Source organism: Puntigrus tetrazona, chromosome 2 (genome assembly GCF_018831695.1).
Source record: "Puntigrus tetrazona isolate hp1 chromosome 2, ASM1883169v1, whole genome shotgun sequence".
In the NCBI taxonomy this organism is placed as follows: Eukaryota; Metazoa; Chordata; class Actinopteri; order Cypriniformes; family Cyprinidae; genus Puntigrus; species Puntigrus tetrazona.
The window spans coordinates 11961438-11986214 of record NC_056700.1 but is presented as its reverse complement, the minus strand read 5'-3'; the positions used below and the strand labels follow the sequence as shown (position 1 = coordinate 11986214).

At 37.1% G+C, this 24777-nt stretch overlaps 1 protein-coding gene across 1 annotated transcript in view; it reads right to left on the bottom strand.

The window, feature by feature from the left end:
• tnika (TRAF2 and NCK interacting kinase a) overlaps positions 1-24777 on the bottom strand; it is a 78737-nt gene that overhangs the window by 38684 nt on the left and 15276 nt on the right. The window lies entirely within an intron of this gene.

Below are 24777 nucleotides of genomic sequence, written 5' to 3'. Positions count from 1 at the left end.
GTAGCCAGTCTCCAGTCGTCAGAATCACATGATCTTTCTGAAAACTTTCTAACAGAAATTATTAAAATGAGAAAACTGTAAAGCAACTCATCGTCTCAGTATCACTAAACCCCCAACAGAAGCTTATTAATAGCTTATAGTGCAGTCCAACAGGGAAAGAGAAACATACAATTCCCAAATCACAATCACAAGGAGGTTCACATCAGATGCGCTCTGTTCTCATTGCTACATCTCAAGGAGGGTTTGTTAACTGGAGTCCAAGTTGTGTCAGAGCTGTTAAACCCAGATTTCACCGGACTAAAATTTCTCTTTTTAGGAGGGGGAAAAAAAAGTGAGCACTAGCTTCACTAATACAGGCAAGACATCCTCACCCTCATAATATTTCCATTTCATTTTGCTCGATAACTAGGGCTCTATGATTTCCAGAATCCAGTAGTAATAACGAAATGTACTGTATATCACAAAAAAATAAAATAAATAAAAATTTGTTAATTTGAAGAAACCATGATACTAATTTTACCAAGTATTTCGTTACATTAAGTGATAATTCTATTAAAACTTTATTTTTTAAAGGAATATTTACTAGAAAAAAAAATTGTTCTCATGAAATCAATTACAGGGATGCTTTTGATTATAGATATTTAATGAAGCCGTTAAAATGAGCAGAAAACAGAATTGGATAACAATAAAAATAAAACAAAACATTTCATTGCGGTTTAATATGGTAAGCTTCATGATTTCAGTTAATTAGAAACACTTATTTAACTATTAAAACAGAGCGTAAAAATGGTAACAGAATGCAGAAATTGTAAAAATGGAAAAAATTGAATTTGGGAAAAAAATAAAAGAGATTTCATAGGGCCCTAATTAACACATTAGTCCCTCATATGTCAGCATTCGCACCTAAGTGAAACCATGACTAAGAGGCATCACTGGGCAGAACTGGTTTAGTTACACAAGTAGCAACTTCCTAATTCATCTATCAGCCACATCCTCCTCCTGATATAGGTCACAAGCGTGGTGACATTCTTCCCTACGGTATCAGCCAATCGGCAGCCGGCACTCATTAATTAAATCTCAACGGCTTCCACCTCGACACTCAGCAATGCGCTATCCCCCTTCTTCCTTCAGACACCAGACAAACAGATAGAGGGATAGAGACAGCAAAGCACTAGAGGAAGTAAACACAGATACCAAAGATGAAAGCATCTTGACAGTTAAATGTCAGCAGGAAAGGAATTCAGAATAGCCTCTGTAGAAAAGCATGGGATACAGGACTCAACATAAGTCCAATGTCCTTGACTATCCTATTTGTCGAAGGGCCAAAAGAGAGAATTGTCAGGCAAATGACAAGACCACTTCAGTGGCACCATTAATGGGTAAAAATTCGACTCGTGGAAACACGTACAATCCCTTAGCATAGCAAAACAACCGCAGCTTCACACACAAATAGCAGATGGGCCAGACAGCGCTGCCTTTCAGGGCCTCGGTGAATAGATTCGGCTGTCATTCAAAAGAAAAATCCAATCCTCTTTTCTTCCAAATTGAACATGGAGAGTTATTTTACCATCAGCAGGTGTTCAGCCATTGATTTCAATCCAGAACACGCCGTCTACGACTAAACAAAAACACTACAAAATCTTGACCTTAACAGAACTGGTTTCATGCCCCTAATACACCATATTCTCACCTCATATGATACATAGACCGTGTATTGCACCGCATTGCATTATATGGGAGCTCTGTGGAGTGAGCAGAGCCGGTGCTTTTTACAATCGCAATTCCATTCAGCCATTGGTCTTTGTGACCTAGATCTGCGGTAACAGCCCACGTGAATGAGGATTATTGGGTTTAAAAACATATCTTATGAATGCTGTATAAGTATATTTCCAGCGCTCTGGCTCCTAATGGCATCGCTCAACACTAGGTTACAAGCAGGAATAATAATAGAATCGCTTGCTCTCTGCCAGAGTAAACAGAGCAGGAATGAAAGAGGGCGATGAAGATGAATAGAGCTCATTCCGTGACGCTCCGTAACACATGGGTCTGCTTCCTCCGATCCTACTGATGAAATTAAGGGCCAAACACTTCAAAAGCCAATAAGAATAACAGAATATATGAATGTGATGATCATTTACATTTCTGAAGAACTGTATCAGATTACCATGGCATTACCATCTTTGCATCACGGTACAAGCAAGGCACTTTTTAATGGTTTTGATGGCAATATAAACTGTCATCTGCATGGTTGTTGTTACATTAACTGTAGCAGAGTGAAGGAAACCGGAGAAAGGCAGAGATGGCATTACCTTCATGCACTTGATGAGTACATGAACGGCTCGCATAACAACCGTGTAATTGAGTGTTTACAGGCTCTGCTTGATGCGTGACTTTCTCCCCCCCCCCCCTTTACTATTTGTCCTCCAGTACTTGGTTTGAATTACATTTGTCAGCCAAGTAAGATTATTAGACAGAATAGACAAGGTGTTTGGTAAAAAAAAAAAAAAAAAAAAAGAAGTTATCTAGATAGAGAGATAGATTCATATTATATCATAAATCATTAAAAAGCATGACTATTAAAACTGAGTTATGTAAAAAGAATTAATACACTTAATATATACACAAAAATAAGAAGTGAAGAAATAAGAAAATTAAGAAATTAAATATGTAACGTAAGCTAATTAATCAAAAAAGAGTGTAATAGTCTAAGACTTCTAGTCAGAAAAAAAATAAAATGATGGGGAATACTCAAAATAAATATAAACTACATATTATACACAATATTACCATATTAACATAAAATATGTAAATATAATTTTATTAAGTTAAAAATAAACGGAGAATTATAAAATGGAAAAGCTTTCTGCTTTTTTTTAATAACAGCTGTGCACAACATGTTAATACAATCCCTGTGGCTAAAATGATTAAAAAATATTTTGTGAAAATATAGATAAAGCCACTAATTGACTTCCGAGTTGTTGGATGAATTCAATCCAATCTCTTAGTATTTCCTAATTAGCAACAGAGACCCGATATTGAATATGTCATTGGAGTCTGCCATAACACGCCAGATTTCTAGTTAATTTCTGCAGTTTCACTGACAGCCGATTGTAATTTGCTTATAGCACAAGAGAACACATCTGCAGTTAAACGTCACTGTCTGGCAGAGTCTCACCGCCTCATTCTGCAGAGTTACATGACAAAGGGCTCCAGGGGTGAGATGACAGGGATCAGGGAAACAACTGGGTTTAATGAGATAGCCCAACTGTTTGAGATGCAGGAGAGAAGCGTGCTTCTCTTCTCACTCCATTCCCACTGAAACCAATCCGCTAGTGGCTTCTCCGCATGACTGCCGAGGCACAGTGCAAGGTGAGCGTTCCTGATAAGACTAAATTGACTCTTTGAGCGCACTTTCGGCTGGCCTTGAATTGGCGCCACAGCGAAAACTTTTGACCTCTCAGCGGCTAAAAACCGCAAAAAGTTTACAGATGCTACGACCTGTAACTAAATATGTAAACTTCGAGGAGAAAAAAAAGTTGGCTAAGACCAAACAACTATTGGAAAATAGAGCAGCTTACCAATGTCCTGTTAATACGGAGCGTTTAAACAGCGTTAAGCTTATTCAGTGTTTGCAGCAGTGCTGAGCGGGGGGAAAAGTGTGCACACCGGCCCGGCTCCAATCTGTCGTTTCACAGCAGCTGATCAGCAAAACACTTCACGAGGTACTGAAGTGCCACATACGAGCTGCAGAAAGCCAGCCAAAACATTCTGAGCTACACACCAATGAAAGGAAAGTTACACCACATCCAAAGACTTTTGGCTAACCGCGCACGTCCACTCGTGCGAAGCCGAGTGGGATATTCTAATTCATTCTCTATGGGAGCTGAGCGGCAAGCTCAGGGGATTGTGGGATTGATGGTGGAGTGGAGCAAACAGTGAGAGCATCAAACAGTTGAGAAGTGTTCGATGTCATGCAAATAAGAGGTGAAAAATGACAGAGTTTCAGTGGCTTCAGAGCTTAAATCACATTGTTACACATTTGCTAGATTTAAATTCAGACACTGTAGGGCTGCACAATTTAAGGAAAAAGAATTGTCATTTTTAAATAAAAATTAACAATAACAACAATAAATTACTGTTATTAGTATTATTGTTAAGCAATAACAACAACAAAAATACTGTAATACACTTCCACAAGTAAAATACAAAATGTTAAATACAAAATGTAAATTATATACACACACACACACGTAATTTTGTTTCAGCGTTAAACTGTCAATTTTTTATATTAGAAGTTTGTAGACATTATTTACTGCAAAGCCCAACTGTTGTGAGACACTAAAAACACTGGGTCATGATTATGACTGTGTTTATTTTTTGTCCTCAATATGTTTATTTTAATGTGGAGTGGGGGAGTAAATGAAAAAAAAATAAAAAATAAAAAATAAAATAATAATAATAATGTCTCCAGTAGTGAGAGCCAAAAACAGGGAGTAGAATGAGACAGAAAATCTTGCAATAAACTTTTCAATAAACACTTCAGCAGCAGCTGCTAGTAAAGACACTTTGGCATAAAAACATCTCATTTTCAGTCACTAAGTATTGCTGTAGAATCGATAAAACTAAACTAGCTGAAAAGTCCACTGGCATTAACCGAACAAGTTTTAATGAACGCTGGGAGTGCAATCATTCTTTTCCGTCACCCTCAAACAATGCCTTCTGGGATTCAAGAAACTTCCAAGAGGGCCAAGAAACAGAGCCATAGCAAATAATTCAACACAATGTTTTTTCTCCCAGCGTGCAATCAGCCTCTAATCAGACAGTGGGCCTGTTGGGCCTGTCTCTCTTCTGCATACCAATTCAATTACAAAGCCCATTGAGGGCCATTAAAATGCAAGCGGCTCCCCATACAGTAGCCTAGCAACAATTACAGTAAGCAGTAGAAGTCCACAGGAGGATAAGAACTGCTGATTGCTCCTCTTTCGCTCATCTAGGTTGATAAACAGCGCTCGTGGAACGGTGCCCCGCTGGCCAGTTGGCACAGTTTGCTCCAAGCTAAATTAAGTTCAGACGGTCTGCAGACACTTTGATAGACTGGCCGGTGGTTTGTTTAAATGTTGACATCTAAGTCAGTGCTGGAGAAAATTGAAATGAAGGATAATGTTTTGTTTAGCATTCAGCCAAATTGGGATGGCAGATATGAAGTCTGTTCCAGAACCAGCGAGTGGCTTACAGAGACTTTTATTTTTATTTTAATTCATTCAATAACCTTAATAAACATACACAGAATGTTTTTAATAAATACGTAATGTTTTGTTTTTTTAATGAAATACAAAGATACAGTACATCAATAAATTACATATACAAAAATATTTGTGTATTAAACGCATAAACTGTATGTTTATGTATAAAATAAATAAACGTGCTGTCAAATGATTAATTGAACATTTCAAATATTTACATGAATTTATACTCAATTTCTATTAAATAATTGTAATATACAAACATAACATTTTCCTTATAGTTGCATGTGCATGTAGTTTTAAACAAATATACAAACATAAGTGATGTAAACAGAAACTTTTATTTTTAATAAGAATAATTGTGATTAATTGTTAACAGCACTAAAATCAATCAATCAATCAATCAATCAATCAATCATTCAGTACAGCTGTGCTGCGTTGAACAGATGTTGAACACTTCCTGCTGTACCAGATTTCGGTTCAATCTACTAGGCATTAGAAGGAAGTGTGTTTGAACTGCTCTGCTCAATCCGTATCTCTCCGCTTAGATCGGAGAAGAACAAATTTACGCTTTATCAAATTAAAGTTCTGTGCTGCTGTTCTGTTTGACTCCTGAGCGGCAAACAGTCGAAAGCGAAAGACGAGAAAGACAAAGAGAGGCGAGAAAGTCAAATTTTCTCTCCCTCTTCAAAGCGCATCTTCAGTTCGGTATGAAAGAGCTCATACTGGACAGCTTATTAATCCCCCTCGACTCCCAAATGAAAAATGTTTTCGAAATTTTAAAAAGGCAGCCTTGAAATTCATTCAAAGCTCAATTCCATGTCATGGGAATATTATATCAGGCAAGTACTGACAAGGGGGAAATTTCACAAGGACAATGAAGTGAAAAACAAAACGGTCAGAATTCCCAAACACAGCGAATAACGAAGTGGGGGGATAAGCGATTCACAAACACACAGTCTGACCGTAATACTACTGGCCAAGCATGTGTTCATTTGTTCATTTACATCAATAAAATCTGACAACACTGATAACAAATTCTTTTTTTTTCCCCACTTAAAATTCACAGAAAAGAAAAGGAATATCATCAAGAATAGACAACGATGTTAATATGGTGATATAGCAATAATATATATATTTTTAAAAGGTTAGGCCTCCTACGGCCACAAAATACATTGTGGTTTTATTTTAACAAATATTAATATTTATTTCACATTATTTTATATGGTTTAATTTATTTCATCTTATTGTGGCCTGCTTCCTGTTTGTACCGTCTCTACTATAATTAATGAAGGGATAGTTGAAATCATACAAAATTACACTCAACAGTCATTAACCCTCATTTCGTATGAATTTCTTCTGTGAATGACGCTTTACAGACTCTCTTCTTTTACAGCAATACATTATGCTTATGAGCATGCAATAAAATAATCAGCAAATCTTAAACAAGACATTATTCTGCAACACAACCTCAAATCTCTGATAATTTCTGACGAGCAGAATTACTAAGAGGCTCAGAAACGCATCCTCGTACCGAGAGCTTCATTCCAGCACAATATGCATCCCCGGTGACCTACATGAAGCAGAAATGTGGGTAATGTGCGTCTCTGCTTGTATGTGTGCATGAATACACTATTGGCTGCTAATACGGGCAACTTGGTTTCCCAGGAGAGTGCAAAAAGCAGAGCGAGAGAGCGAAGAGAAAAGAGCAGCAGGGTGGATGGAAATGATTGGCCTGCAGGCCGCACTACCATCTCAGTGAGGAGTGACAGTGTCACAAGGTCACAATCAGCCCGTCTCTGCACATCTCTGAACACAAATCAGTGCAGCAAACAGCCGGGCAGCCAGACCCTGTTCTGCCACCGTGCATCAGCACAGCGCACGGACAAATGATTGGCCGGGACAATATGCAGGATTACAGTTCTAGATGAGAACTGTGCTCGTATTCCTGGACTGCGATTGTCTCTTGCGCAATCATTGATGAGGGCCGCAGACGATGACGCAGAGGGGGTCACAGACTGATGAGTAGGTCATCTCGTCCCGCCCCCATGTGCCGAGAGCTGGTCAGTGGGTTGATGAAGTCATCAACAGCTCTGACCGATGCAATCAGGTGGGAGCTTTTCCATCATGAAACAAAAGCTGATCAATGCGGTACGGAGATGACCGTTATTAAAAAAAACAGGGCTGTACCGAATTGCATCATTTACATCAACATGTTGTATTGTTTGTTCATTATATATAAACTATATTTACTTACTTATTCATTTGGTTTACTATATTAACTATATTTTTTAAGTAAACAAACAGCTTACTGCTAAGTAAATATTTAATATATGTGCCATATTTACTTACATCTACTATATTTACTTAATATAAATGTATAAATATATTGTCCATTTAATATATTTACATTCATCAATTTACTTTTACTATATTTAATTATTAATTCATAACTTTTTATGATTAAAAAAAATTCTGATTCCTTATAAATAGTGTTAACTTCTGATATTATGATCCTCACAGTGTATAGAACTGTAAGAGATGTACTGCAGTCATGAGGTAGCTGACAATACAGTACTGACTTGGCAACAAACCACACAAACACTAATCTTTGAGAAATAACTATACCGTTTGCCTCAAAGGAAGGTCAAACTAAGCTATAAACATTGTCGCTATGAAAAATTATTCCCTCAGATCTGCAAATAATCCCATTGCGAATAATGCCTTTATTCTGCTTTGCTTGTGACAGTTCAGCCTGCAACAGAAAGGAAATTAAAATAAGAGGAGTCAAAAACAAAAAAAGAGGATCGATGGAATAATTCAGTGGGCGCTGAGAGTGTTCTGCCGTTAATGGAGAGAGTCAGTCAAGCACGCAAAGTAATTACAGTCAGGCCGGGAGAGCAGGAGCATCCGCCTGGTGACACTGCACATTAGAGCTGCCGCACAGGAAGCCACTGACAAACAGCCTGTCAGTCAGCAACAGCCAATCACATCGCTCTCAGGAAACAGTGATGGCATTCAGCGTCATTCAAAAGGCCAGCCCTTGACACACATACACTCCTCGAGGGTTAAGATCAGGGAATACTCATGCATATTCAACATTTACCTCCAAGTTAAAAACGGGTCCACAACCGAACGAAGAAATGACGATGATCAAACATTATTGATAAATAACAGACCTAATTAAAAAATATATTTTTTTTAATCATTCCAATAATTAAATAAAATAAAAGCCTTTATCTGCTTGAATATATTTTAAAATGACATTTAATTTCTGTGTTAGCGGTGATCAGAAATCACGTTAATTTGGTTCTTAGGAAACATTTATTATTGTTATCAATGTTGAAAACGGTTGTGCTGCTTAATATTTTTGTGGAATTAGTGATTTTAGGATTTGTTAAAGAGTAGAAAAACAGCATTTATTTATTTATTTATTTATATGTGTGTGTGTGTGTGTGTGTGTGTGTGTGTGTGTGTGTGTGTGTGTGTGTGTGTGTGTGAGAGAGAGATAGTTCATCAGAGATGGGGTATCTCCATGTTAAGGTGGTCATTCAGAAAAGCAAAAGAGGTGCAAAGAGGCACATTCTCCTACAACCAAAATATAAGCAAAGAAATTCTGAAGGTTTAACAACTACCCTGAGGTCGGACTGCAGTGCAGAACATTTAGAAATCCAGCTCGGGTGGTGGCAGGTATTTCACAGACTGTTTCCATACCAACAAATATGCAGCCGACCAAAGCCAGGCTCCGCACTGTGCTGCCAAAAGATACAAAACATGCAGGCTGTTTTTCTCTGGCCACAAGTCACAATCCCGAGACGCTGAGATAAAAAAATAAAATAAAATAAAAAAAACTCAAGAAACCAAAAAAAAAAAAAAAAAGGCAAAACCACAGACAAAACAGGCATTTGTGAGAATGGATATATTCACATATATCTGAAAAACAATAACCAAAACAAACGAGACAACGCTCTGGATAAACAAATCAATTATGTAAAACTGCTGGACACAAATGAAATATAAATCACTTTTCCCAGCTCGACTTTCTCTGCAGAGCAGCTTTAATTAAAAAGAGAAAAGGCAATTAAAACTGCAGTGCAAACAGCTTATGGCTGCTCAGTGGGGTCACTGTCTGTCCCCTCTTCTGTCTCTCTGTTGACTCATCAGCTGTTTGGATCTTTCCTCTGCTTTTAGTCAGCATAGACTTTCGGCTCTCCACACCTTTCTCCCTCTCTTTCCCCTGAGAGTGGATCAATAGAAATGGGATTTATACATCATGCCTATGTGATGGATGCCGCAGCGTTAAGAGGATGGCCAGATCTGCCCTGCGATGCAAAACGCTAAAAGACATACATTGTTGAAAACACTGCCATTTTTAAATTTAAAATTTACCTTGAATCTTAAAGTTAATATTTTAAATAATATAATAAATAAAATAAAAAAATAAATATAATAAATAAAATAATAATAAAAATCTTTACATTAATTTTTTTTTTTTTTTAACTGTGCTTTATAATTGTACCATGCCTAGAGATATTAAAACACTCCTCTGAGTTATTATATACATGCCACAACATGTAGTAGTAGTATAGTAGTAGTAGTATAATAATAAAAGCTTTTATCAATGATCAATCCAATAAATGTTTTTTCCATAGTCTTTGGTAGTCAAACACATTAATATTGATACATTTTGCAAAGTTTTAGATTTGTTTTTTTCATTGGAAATGCATCACCTCAATTTGCTTGAGTAATCTATATGCGTATTTTTAGGTGATTTTCTGGACTTGTTTTGCGATCTGTTGTACGTCACTGGACAAACACATCAAACAATGAGTTGCCCACGCTTTTAGGTATCAATTGGTTCTTGGCAGGAATAAACAAGCCAAATGCCAGCCACTTGTTGCAGCCGGCTGCCACGGCAACAGTCATGTTTGTATTGATTTATTGCTCTGCCCATTGTCTGCCAAAGTACTACAAGGACTGGCCGGCTCTGAGAGCATGAAACATTATTCTTATCATGCATTTTGACTTAAGGATTTGCAAAACGTGAACTCAAATCCTTACGATAGCCGGTCTGAAGGCAGAAGTGTCAAACGTGTTTTGCATGCGCTATTTGTCAAGTGATGTACTCTCCGACGTCTCTTGACATTTACAATAGGATCAGCTTCTTGGGGGACTTTAGACGCTTCATTTTTCATCCGGCACAGCAGAAAAAATGAACGCTGAGCACGGCACATTTTTCACTTAGCATGCCGCTGGACATCCACAGAGACAGGCACGCTCTCAAAGACAGCATTTACAGCAGCTGGATCTGACCTGGAACAACTACTACACAAATAACCAAACCCACTTTCCATATAAGAGACCCGCAGGACCTTGAAATGGTAGATAGTGAAGCGGAGATGTCAACCTATAAGTAATCCCAGAAATGCCTCTTTCTGATTTAATCATGCTCCATTCCTCAGTCGTCATCTAGAGCCCAGGAAGGCCCCAAGTGGCTGTTGAAGGCTCATTCTCACCTATCCAGAGAGACTTCAGCACATGTTTTGGTATTTTTGCTAAGCAGAGGGAATTGTGTCAGGTCTCCCCAGACACTGGCATATTGGATATGCAGGAAACAAATTATTCAAATGTTGCAAAGTGATACAATAAGCTTTTCTGCTGCCAGTATGGACACTGCTAAAAATGCAAACAACTGTAATCTTATCGGCCATTGTTACATACACAAAAATATTTTTGCATGATAGATATTACATTAAATTATATTAAAAGCACAACAAGAAAATCATTATTTTCATGTTATGGTATATAACCTTTAACCAGACAAAAGCTAAATGGCATAAAATAAAATGATCCAATTAAATTAAATACAAAACAAAAGCTAATTTAATTCTAATTAGAACATTACATTAATAAATGTAATTAAATTAAAATAAAACGTAAAATAAAATAACCAGTAACTTAGATGGTGATTCAAGATTATGCGTTACTGTAATCTTTTAATAATATCACCTCCTACATTAAACATCTTTAATGGCTGTACTGTCTTTCTATGGCATTTTCCAATTCTACAGTGGATATAAACAATCTGGTCCCATTGGTTAGGAAACTCTCCAACATTAGGACTTATTTTATGGAGTTTATTCATTGTATATTGATTTCAATCTCTTTGCCATTTGTTATTAAAATTAGGAAGAAGTTATTGGTTTTAAATCCATAGCAGGTACAGCACAGATTTTCAGATCCATCAATAATGCTTCTTTACTGGATAATCATTCTTAAGAAATAACATTGCTTGAAGACAAGGCTTTGAATCTGTAATGACAAGAAAATTTCTCTGTTCCATAGTCTTATATAGTCCAAAGCCAAGACGATAGCATTTGCTTCTGCTGTAAAAATTGAGCTCTGCTGGGGTATTGCTGCTACTCTTTTTTTGGTGGTTAATCACAAATGCAGATGATACATGGTCTTCTATGGCATAGAGTAACATGGCGAACCTGAAACACACACTACCATATTGTGGATAGCTTCTATTTACAGCATAATTCAATCCTCTTTTCTGGTCAGAGGGCAACACAGAGCCTGGCTAATCCAGGAGAAACTCAAGGACTGCTGGGAGCCGAACGCCTTCAGTACTCTATATCAGCAGAGTCATAATCTGCTGACTTTATAGGCCTACACATTTCAGCTCCGATGTTAGAGGAAAAAAAAAAAATAAATAAGTAAAAAGGATTTAGATAAAGAATTAAATGACAGATGAAACGAGTCGAACGACAGAAGCAATTTATCTTCAGCTGCACCATGCAATAAACAAGAAACTTTGCGAGAAATCAGACTCCATGCGGGTGTTCACGTTAATAACACACAGCTTTAAAAACACAGGGAAATTCCTGAAGTGACAGATTCGGCCCCCGTCAAGGACTTCTCCATTATTCCAAACCTTACAGACACCAGACATGACCGCACTACCAAAAACGGCACGGCGGGGAGATCCTTTCTTGGCATGTAATGAATGCCGCTTGCAGAGGGAAAGCTTTTGTTGTTTCTCTGCGTGACTGTTTAGTTATGCGCTCATGTGTCTGGACCTCATGTCAGAGGCCTCTGTGGAAGACAGGCTGCAGCTGAGGTTCCTGTGCAATACCCTGCCAGGAGTCCTGTCAAACACCCGACGTGATGTCTGCAGGTGAGAGGAGAGGTGGCCTGCTCGGACAGATGAGGGAGAGAGCGAGAGAGCGAGAGGCAGGCTGAGAAAAGCAATGACATGCTCTGGCAGTCCTGGGAGGTCATCGGAATGATGGAATACATTTACATAGCAGAGACGCTCTGCCCTAGGAAAGAGAGGAAGACTGAAGGAGAGTTAGGAGGAGAGAATAGATAGGAAGAAGAGAAGCAGTGTTTCCTCTCCCGCTATTGAGGAAATTCAATTTGTGAGCTCCAAGTCTGAATTGAATGCTGTGAGATAAAAAGACTATACGAATACTGTGAAAGAATACGAAAACAAACAGAACACATCGTGCTATTAAGCCATGTTCGCTAGCAGCAAACATTGTAGTCCGATTCACAAAAAACAAAAGGCTCTGAGCTAATTTATTTAGGAAAAGCAGAGTTTATTATCGACTCGTACTCACATACCAAACTCTTAGGGGGCAGTTAAAAGAGAACGCCCCCCCTTCCCCCCAAATCTGCTATGCTATTTTCCTTTGTTTTCTTGTTAAATGTAAATGTGCGCTAAACGGATGCGTTTGATTATCGTGCTCGTGTCTATTGCAGCTTCTCACACAACACGACATTCTAAAACTGCTGCGCTCGCATATTTCTAAAGACAAAAAAAAAAAAAAAAAAAAAGCACAAAGCAATGTTGAGGCCTTGTGTTTTCCATTGTCCTACCAGCATCTCATTAAAAAAAGAAATGCTTGTCAAACTTGAAAGTGGAAATGAAGCAGTCAGTCAAGATTATATTATTTAGATAAACAACTTCCACTTTAATAATAAAACAAACAAACACAATTAATGTAACCATTTTAAAATAATAAAAAAAAGATTGTTTTGTAATATTAGCATGGGTACGGCCATCTTGCAGTACCACAGTGTGTGTAGTCACGGGGTTGGTTTGGCTCCAATAACAAGTATTTCTTTACATTTTTAAAGCACGCTTGCTTTGAAATATGAGTAACACACTTACAGCTCTTTCTCAGCAGTTCTATTACAGCTTGTAAGTACCGCATTGAAATCTGTTTCGTGCCGTTTCATGTTTGAATGGCTTAAAACACATTAATATCTAAACTGACAAGGTCTAAAACACATGAGAATGATCAGCCTAATTGAGGGAACAGCACTGATCTTTCAGATATGAAGGTTACGAAGGAAAGCTAACTGTATTCGAAGGAACATAAAATATACATTACATACAACTTAAATCAGTGTCTCAAACCCTTCAGACATATTTGCATTATGTCTGAAGGGTTTGATATAACCTTAAAATGCAACATGAATGATACTGTATGAAGTTTGTTTACATCCCATTGCGCCTGGCATTATGGTTTGGGATACCATGATCAAAACTCAGCATACAGACATTTTGAGGTTTAATATTCATCCAAATTATGGTGTGAAATCAAAATTTTAAGATATCATATCTGACATATCTAACTTACTGACTACCTTACTAAGTATGTTATTAATAGGCATGGCAGTAAGCAATTAATTAACAATGAGAATTGGTTCCTATACTATAGCGTTACCAAAATGACTTCTGTGTGAATGGCTTCTCGTGCTGACATTTTTAAATTGTCACAAATCTCAAAAAGGTCAAAATGTGAAGATGTGAAATATAAAAACTGAGATTTCTCATTTTCTCACCCTAATGTCATTGTTACACAAAAGAAAGAAGGTAATACAGGTTTGGAGCAATACATCATTTTTGAGGGAACCATCTGATAAACCTCCGCAGCGGCTCTCAACTCAAATACATTGGCAGTTATCAGTTGAAATCATTCTAGTAAATTTTCAGGATCTACTCCCTGCAACACAATTCAACACTGAACAACGAAAACACTGTGGAACAGATTGCTCTGTTACGATGTTAACGGCCAGACAAAGATGAAGATTAACAGAGACAGAGGTAAAAAGAAAGTGTCATCAGTCGATCAGGGGTCACATCTGTAGGCACGGTGGTTATCTGACGGCTTTGGAGGAGCCAGACCTAAATAGCTTTTTAAAGACGGTGAATATTGATGGAAACCGCGTAGGAGAAGATGGGGGAAGGGGGAGGAGGCATGAAGGTTATTGACATCAAGCTCTGCTAATTGAACCTCGGTTGGCGATAAGGGAGCTGGAATGGCAAGACCGTTAAAATGGCCTCGGGGGAGGCGGGACATAACTGGGTTAATGGGCATCAAATCTGATGTGGCCTTCAGTGCCAGGTGGGTTAGTGCACCACACACACCTGCCATCTCCAATCATCTACATCAAGCATGCAAAACAGATAGCGCGTTCAGATTCTATGCTTCAGTTCACAAATTACAGGGTTCCCACACCTTTGACCTAAAAATTAGCATGACATTTCTACGACCTTTCTAATCATTTGGAACTTGAGCATAACTAGATGATGTATATCTACCATTGATGAGTAATGATGAATAAATCAAGTAAAAAGAAAAATTCTAAAAAATAAAGATGTAGGGATGAATGGAGGGATGGATATAAATATACAATGAAAATACACAGAACACATATTTCTTAAAAATGTATTTTCGGGTGCGATTAATTGCTAGTAATCATCTGACAGAACTCATAGAACCAATAAACAAACAAACAACAAAATCCATTTAAATCAATCAACCGTCAAAACAGTTAAACCAATATATGAATCAAATGTATTATATTTCCAGGTTTTTTATGACAGTGAGAAAACCTAGATTTATCTAAAAGAAAGTTTAACTCTTGTCTGAATTTGAGATGAGCAAATGTCTTGCTTTAAGCGAGACAAGTTGCAGGTTTGAGTCCAGTTGACAACATGTCTTGATTTCATTCTGACAGCTCTCTTTTACGCTCCATCTATTAAAGAAAGAAAAAAAAACACCACACAGCAGCTATAGCACATGTCAAAATTCACTACACTAACAGTTTCCTTCCTCTATTCACACACACTCAGATTCTTGTGCCCGGCCATGAATGCAGTGATTCAAAAGCAATGTGTTTTCATGTGCAACAGAAAGCTCCGTTTCTCAACAGTGGCGGCAGTCACTCACACAAGTTCCTGAACACACATTGTCCGTTAAAAAGCTGGGATTTACTGTAGATCTCAGTCATGAGATGTCATTAATCACACTTTACAAAGCCCTGCATACAGCGCTACAGAAGCCAGTCTGCGTTTAACTCATTATCCAATTCAGCAGAGCCGTGACTTACAGTCGCCAGCCTGACCCGACCTTGGCCAGAAAAGAAGCGCCTACTGTCTTTCACACAGAACCGGGATCAGATTTGCGGTTTTCATTATGCTTGAGTGTAGAATCCAGAGAGAAAAATCTAATCTAATCAAGATCAGTACAAAACGATCCTTTATACTCCGACTGAAGGAATGATATTCACAACAGCATTCTGGATGTTTGACCTACAAGGACGCAGGGCTGATAATTCATAACTGTAATGAGTGTAACGAAGGCGAGAGTCGGTCCTGATGCATTTTTAATGTAAATCCATTTGACCTGGATTAGTGCTATGATGAAGAGCGCATGGTCTGATGCTTAAAATTGCAATTTATTAAAGTCACCCCAGTGTCGTGGAGAGACAGTGATGCTAGGAAGAAGGTTGTTGCTCTGCTTTGCTATGCGAGAAAGCAGCGTGAGTTTCCTCCCATCTGGCCTCGGGAAAAAAAAAAAAAAAAAAAAAAAAAGAGAAGGAAACATCGCTTTGAAGTCTTGAACCCTTCTACGCAGAACGCATACAGAAGCTCTGATGGCCGATAACGGCAAGTGTTCTTCCCTGGTCACGACTCGGCTCACGTCATAACTGATCGTGATTGATCATTAAATCAAAACAAACATTAAAAAAAAACCAAGCTTAAAAATCTAAATGTGTCTTCTTTTTTTTTTATATACACTGACGCTCATTTTTGTTTTGAAGAACCAGGGTTCATATGGTCTAAGACTTGGTTACAAATATTGGGTGAATGGATGATTTCTACACACAATATATTTGAAAAGGGTGATTTTTATATCAATATTAGGTCGAAATATTGAGTAAAAACCTTCTAACTCAACCAGTAAATTAAAGTCATGGGTCTTTGAAATAAAGCCAAAATGATTGAAAACCACTGGATTAAACAATATTGGATTAGAAATGCAAAACAGGACAAGGTCATGTGATTATACTTCTGTTACAAATGTTTTCATGGCATATGGTTGCACGTTTAAAAATATTAAGTATACAATACGAATACTAAGATATTACTGTGCATAATACAGTAATAATAATAATACTGCAATGAAAGCATCAAAGCTTACGATTCTTGAGGCGTTACATGAATCACTGAAAGCGTTCATAATATTGTTATATATAATGACATTTTGATCACTTCTGTAATGAGGGAGAATGATATCGACGTGGGTGACTTTTCCGCTGACATCCAAATTTCGGCGGGTTTTTCTGTTTAATGATCACTCAGCAGCATATGATTCGCAGTTCCTGCAAACGAGAGCCTCAGCGTCTGGTTCATGAGCATTTGACAGTAATGAAATCATCACTACTGGAAAAACCAAGTCCCACGGATACGTCTGTGTCTTTCCAGTTGAAAGCCTGTGGCTGGAAGAGGGACAGTCCAGACGCCTGTCTTCACTCTTCACTGAAGCACAGATTCCAGTCACAATCCAGCAATTTTTAATAAGAACACAGATCTCTGGTTCAGATACAGCACTGCACTGAAGAGACAGGAAGTCCCCGCGTCTTTGTGATGAATACAGGGCTTTTAAGTGCACAGTCATGGGTGCAAAGCATCTACTGTTTAGTAAATCACATGAAGTATCAAGGCTCTTCCTTTGAGCTGTTAGTCAAAAAAAAAAAAAAAAAAAATAATTTGAAATCAGCAAACTGCCTTCTGCCATATTTCACGAGTATAAGTTTTAAAAGGAAACCGCAAAGTCAGCATATAAAGCGATCCACTGCATCATAAAGACAAAACAGAGCTGATTGAGAAACTCAGACTTTCACCAGACTGTTTCTCAAGTAACAGTCAGCTGTTTCTGGTCTGGTCTGGCCTGTGGCTTTGCTTTGTAATCTAACTATCGCGTTGCATGAAATAAAGAGAAGTGGTGAATGTGTAAAAATGTACAGACAGGAAAAGGAAAGGATGAAACAAAAACTTTATTTTTAAAAATTTATTTTTACTTACATTTTAAGTAAATTGCTTTTTACTTAAAGCAAGCAAGCAAAGAATGTTTTTCTATCTGCTGAGACGTGGTTAACCTGCATGTTAACCTACTTGAGCGACTCAAAATAGTGACATTTTAAAACAAAACAAACCCACGTCATGAACGCTTATTGAAGTCACCAAAAAGGGAAATGCTTCCTCTGCTCTGACTGGTGAAGTCTGGCCTTGTCCGTATCCGTTTTCTAGCTTTTCACACACACACACACACACACACACACACAAGCTCCTAAATATTTGATTAGCCTCCTCAGCTTTGGTTTGAAAAGTAAAAGTGCCATGTCATGAACAGCAGGAATTCTGTCACACTGCATTTACAGCAGTGTTGAGAAGCTACCAAATAAAACACTTATATTTTCATTCTAAACATTCCCGAAACAAACTTGCAATTCTCAAAATAGTAACTGTAGTTTATCCTGTAAAATGCTAATTTTCCCAACCAGCAGCAATGTAAATATTTAAAAGTATTGCTATTAAAACAAAAAAAAAAAAAACTAAATTTGCACAAACTGTTTAAAATCAAACTGGAATAAAATTAAATACATTATAGATGAAAAAAAAAATTGTTGTTTTTGCAGTTACCTGAAATAAGTTTACTAACTGGAAAAAAAAACCCTTGATGGAAATAAAAGCAGCTATTAAAAGTACAAAAGTTAAAAATGAAAGTGACATACTACATAAAATAGCACAAATTATTGGTCTGTTATAGCTTCAGTGCAAATTGAACATCCAACTCATTCGAGTGAATCATTTGAATCATTCATGTAAACGGATCAATTTGAAAAACGTATTTCACAATGAGTACCTAGCGAGACCTTTTATTAAAAATATTTAGTTAATTGAAATCGAGGGTGTTGTGACAGCAGTAATGTTTATACTCTATTATATAAATATTATATAACAGTCAGCTATACTGCATATTAAGCTTTTGGCTCATATGGGTGTCCATATAGTGGTTTAAGTTTAACAATGTTATTGAATTCATTGCTCATTCAGCAATTCAAAAATTGTTCTATGCAAAAAAAAAAAAGCTCCGATTAAATGATAAAATTCCATATAGCTGAACCCACCAAAGCTTTAAAAACTTGCAAGTGGTCTCAATGTATAAAGATAAATAATATTTACGCCTATGTTTGCTCAATCCACATTTCCAAATCAGCAGCTGAAGGGGGCCCGATCATGACAAATATGGATAAAATGATTACATATTCATTTTTAATCTGCCCCTAATCTTGCGGGTGATATGCGATCTTGCTTTTTAAATAATAAAAAAGCATGCTGGGGGAGCAGGTGGTACATACTGCCATAAGGAAGATGAACACATGCATCCTTTATTCCATAAGGCCGCTGCCTAATTCCTGGACAACGATGCATTAGTTTGCCATTACCGTCGATTAAAATAGCACTCGTGAATTATAGTCACCAATAAAGAAATAAGCTATTTTTAATCGTCTTTTTTTTTTCTTCATTCAAGGCTAGGAAATATTTGTGTTCCATAACAGTCATAGAAAGGAACTCACAAGCCAACAACAAGCACTGCCTCATACCCGAGCGCTTGGAGCATTGCGGGCAAATGCCAGGATGCACGCCATCTGTCATTTAGGGACCTGTTGGTGAGGGGTAGAGGAGCCCAGGCTGTTTAAAACTACTTCTTCCGCTTCCAGTCATGCATTTCCATGAATGGGCAAATAGCGGAGCACAACAGAGATAGCGAACTGCTTTAATTACTGTAGCAGTGGGGCAATCGGCAGCTTAATCACCCCTCATCACAGGCCTGCCTCGAACACCACGGACGCCTCATTTGCCTTGGGCCCCCCAGAGAGCCGCCTCCAACAAACTCCAGTTAGATACACACGAACGCAAGCAGCAAAACCAACATTCTTCCTCCACCTCCTCTACGTTTCCTCCGTGTTTACGACATTCGCCACCGCCTTTCCGTGATATCGTGGCATGAATTTTGCAAAGAGTACGAATCGTAATTAACAAGGCATCTCCGCATGAGCTCATCATTCCCACTAGCTGCATTTTAGCAACAGGCAACACACACAAGCAAATATGTGTGTTATAGAGCAGAACCTCGGCACTGAAAAGCCCCATGAAATATTCAACGGGCTCGGAGGAAGGGCTTTAAATTATTCAGATTTAACAATCTTTTCTATCTTTGGAACTTTTAGCATTCCACATCGCTATATATAAAAGTGGTAGAATGTTTAACCGAATGAGAACAAAGTCAGAAAAAAAAAAAAAAAAAGAATATGTATTAGAACGACAGATGTTCTGCTTCTGAGAGTTGTGGAATAAAGGGAATTAACTTACAAAGAGGAGGACAGAATGAGAACGAGATTAAATGTGGGTTTTTGAAGTGCAAGACTGATGGTTGTAGGCCAGAGCTAATAAATCTAACTGCAAATTGTGTCCCCCATGATAATATAAATACAATGAGCCTGTGTGGGCTAATAGTGAAACATCTTTCTAGACAAAGAGAAAGAGGGGAAAAGGAAATCCACCTAGAAGAGCTTTCAGACAAATTTTTGAAAAATCAATAGGTCAGGCTTTTTAAATCTGTAGTCTTTCAAATTCTTTACACACACTATCAGTCAGAAACATGCATCCATTCATACTTTATTTTTTGGAATCCGATTAGGTAATCCAGATTACATGTAATCAATTTGTAATAAATCACATTTAATATACTTGTAATCGTAATACAGTTTGTTACATTTACATATTCACACAATAGCAATAAATTATTTGTAGTGCGATTCTCAATTCCTCATCTTTTAAATATTCCTTCTTAAAATAGCCTACCACTTATATTTACACATTCAGAAAATCTTTCACTTTTGGGACATTCATACAAAGAATGCAATCATTTCCTTTTTTACATGTAAGGCAGGTATTCCCAATTTATTATTTTTTTTATTTATTTACGTTTTGTCATCTGAACATCTTTCATCTAATATATTTACTTGAAGTACCCTGAGATTTATCACATTTGCATGTTCATGGTTCTCTGCAACCAAATTACATCTTTTAGTGTTTTATTTTGATTGGTATTATTGCAAAATTACTTATTATTTAATTAAACCTTAAAACTGCAAAATTACCTTTTCACGAAGCCCCTGCTATTCATTTACAAACCCCAGTCTGGGAAACCGTGGTGTTGTAATATTTAATGCACTTCATGTTATTAATTACAACTAATAGAATCTATTTTCTTTCTCTCTATATCAATATGGTATGAGAATATCCTATTAAAACCAATGTGATGAATGACTTTAAAGTAATCTAAAAATAATCAAAAAAATAGTCTGATTACGTTACCTAAGGTACAGATTATGTTACTATTAACAATTTTTGTCCTGTTATTTTGAATCATTATTAGACTACAATTTACAAGTATTCTTTCCAGCTGTCTATTTTCCACTTTCCATTAAACTAAACCAGTTTTTATAAAACTATGAAACAAGAGATTTATTTTCCATCGCTTTAGCAATCAGATTATAAAAATATAAATTATACCTATAAATGAATTTATTTTAAAAACAACCATATTCGTCCAATGTGAGAATTAAGCATTTAAGTGCATTATGTCCTTCAGTTTAAAACATAGCATTGTGAGAAACATAATTGGGTGGTTGATCTATAATGTTTTTGTAAACATTTTTTTTTTTGTTTCAAATGAAAAAAAGTACAAATCAATTGAACTCATAAAAGCTGCATGCCTAACAATTATAAAACAATGTTGTTTAAATAACTATAGACTGAGTATATCAGGTCCATGACACACGACATGTGAACCTCTTAAAGTGTATAATGTCGGCCTCTCAAAGTCAGTTAAATATTTTCTTTTTTAAAATGGTAGTGTACAAGGAAATCAAGTGAAAGAAGGAGAGTTGGTGTCATTTCTCATACCCGTGATGCATGTTTAATCACAGAAGTATGTGCAACCGTTATTAGGGCAATGCAGAACATTTCCTTTATGGGCACAGTCCTAGTCAAAAACACGACAGCAAAACACCTACTTGATTCTCCTTAATACATCTCTCGGCACAACTGGCATTCTTTGTGTGACTCAAAAGTCTCCGGTGGACCATACGGTTGGGGGTTTGGCAAGAAGACTTGTTTTGTTCCAAAAAAAAGGACAAGTATAGACGTGACAAACCACACCCCACCATGTGATCAATGTTAAAAGTTTGAAATATGATGAACAAAGGGTAGCAAATAACTGGATATGGTTTAATCTGATCTGTGAACATATAAAAAAGAACATGTCATGGATTTTTCATCTTGAAATATGAACGTTAACAGGTCTCAAAATGAAATAAGGCACCATAGGGCTTCATGACTAGATGCTAAAGTAAAGCATCATTATAACCAGCAAACAGTGGAAAATTCAAAAACATGCAAACACACACTTTGAGACAACGTATGTTTCAAAACGCACCATGTGAACGGTTGCTTCACCCATGATTCATCAATGAATCATACAAAAACAGTGCTGGTTTTAGCTATCAACTGACAGTCGAGACAACATATCACTGCAAGTCTTACAAAATCATATGACTGTTTGTGCATTATGAGAGTGAGTGTAAGACGAGAATGCTGATCTGACTGAAACCTGCACCATAGTGAAAACAAGTTTTGGCAGACTCGTATTCACTGGCTGACAGTCTGTACACGGACGTATATGCATAGCGAGATCAAGTGACCTAAGGATACCTAATGATGGCCTGTCTACAGAGTTTCAATTCACTTAAACTAGGCTGCTCGACACAAAGCAAAAAAACTAAAAAAAATGTTGCGTTAGCTGCCAATTACAGGCCTGATTCACAGTCAAACTGTGAAAGCATTCAATTAGTATTGCTTAAGACTGTCAAGGTCATGAAACTGTAATAATTGTAAATAATTATTTAATTTTTACATTCACTGTAAGCTTACAAAACACCTTACGAAGTCATTTAGTCACATTGAAATTGGATTTACACAATAATTATATTACAGAGGGTTGACTGTAAATATTTTAGTATTCAAGTCTTATTCAAAGACATGGAAAATGCTTGTTCTGTTCCATTTCTATATTTGCTTACAATTTTAACACATATTCAAATAATCTTTAGACTGAATAATTGCAACAACCCCAATAACGCATTAAAACTATTCATTAATAAAAACTAATTCTAAATATAGTTTTATACTTGTGTGTTGGATTATTATTATATTTGTATATTTTCAAGTTCTGAATGTCCACATGAATACTGCCATATATACATATATACACACTTTTTTTTTTTTTTCTTAATTGTTGACTATACCTGCTATGAATAATTCCATGAATTTTTAAAGCACCGTTTACTTTGGAAATACCCGTTTACTTGCTACATATCTCTAACTTATTAATGCTAATATTTAACTTTTTAAATAAAGATTGTTTTGGTATGCAAATTGTTATTGAAAACTGTGAAACCTCTCTAGCTAAGACCGATTATGCACATAGAATATACATTGGTTGCTGTGTTTGGATAAACAGATCCAATTATTCAACAAAAGATACGACATAATTTAGCGTGCTGTCAGCAGTGTGGAATCAAGACCAGTGTCTCCCAGTCACGTTTACAGCAGGAGTCACCCTACAGACTTGAAACCAACCGAGATATACAAGCTCTGTGAGAATCTGAGTCACTGTCAGTAACAACATCGACTCAAATGATGTCTTATTCAACTGCTTTCTGAAATTTAAATAAGCCACAACGGAGCATAACACACCAAAAGGGCAAAAGCGTCGAGTTTTGGAAATGTCGCTCCACCAAGGTTCATGCCTGCATGAGTTCTGAAATGATTTCATCCTATGAGTCAATGTGACGTGATGTGGCTTATTTAAACTTAAATTATTCGGACCCGTTTCAAAGGCTCTTACTGTATATGTCTGGAATAAGAAGCATTTTAAAATTGCATTATACAAAAAAAAATTATAGAATAGAGGGAACCGAACTGGCTTGAATTCATAAAATGCAATCGTGATTTTGCGTAAGATTTACAGATATTGCACAAAAACAACAACATACAGGCATTAGCCTGACAGAAATAAAGCCACAGAGGGATAAGTTGAGAGCTTTTCTACATGGGTCTTTAGAGAAGGTGTCTCTGCTCAGACAAGGTGTCTCTAATGCAAAAGGAGGCATTTAGACAGAGGTATTTTTATCCAGCAGCAGAACCAAAAATAGGTCAATGTCATCCAAAATAACTTGAGAGCACCAGGATTCTGCTCTCAGATGAGCCCCTGCAGTTACTGATGCACTTTCAGGAGTGCCCACATCCTGCCTCTTTTTATCCAATAGGGCTGAATGATGGAAGAAGTGCTGCTACTACTACTGCAACAAAAGAAGTGCTGTCCCAAGCATAACTGAAAATATTCTTGAAGATAAAAAAAAAAAAAGAAACTTAAATTCTCCTTTGAGGGTCCGGTGTCAAATGAAGCCCTAAGAGCAGGGGGCACGAACAAAAGAGTTTGAAAGATCCACATGTAAAAAAGATAAATAAGTAGTAAACCTATCCCATGATAAAAGCACACAATTTAGCTATATCAGTTCCTGTCTGACCAAACACATCTCTGGTCTTAGATAAAGTATCGGAAAGGGAAAAGAGAGCTAGTTTCATTAAAACTAAATGTGACAGAAGTGGAAATATGAAATGACCCACATCCAAATCCAGCCTCAGCACAAGAAAGGTGGTGACAGCCAGACCTCAGGGATCCGTCTGTAGACCTGTCTTTCCTGGAACTGGAAGAGCTGCCTCTCCATTATGAATGAGATGAGGAAAGGTGCTCACTGGTTTGAAGTGTCTCACCAGACAGATCTTACATCAACTGGCTGTCGGGACAGCTGAAATGACCATGCTTCACTTTCTCACAAAGCACACAATCTAAAAAGTTAGAAAGATTTTAGAGCCCACAGACTTCCACCGAAAATGTCAACGTCCCCGAGTCTGAACTTAAAGAATACCGCTAGTTTTTAGCAACTAAATGTGAGTGTCAGAACCCTGCTCCAGCACATTTCCGCAGACTTCAGTTCCAACCCTGCTCCAACACACCTATCTGTGATTCATCCTTGATTA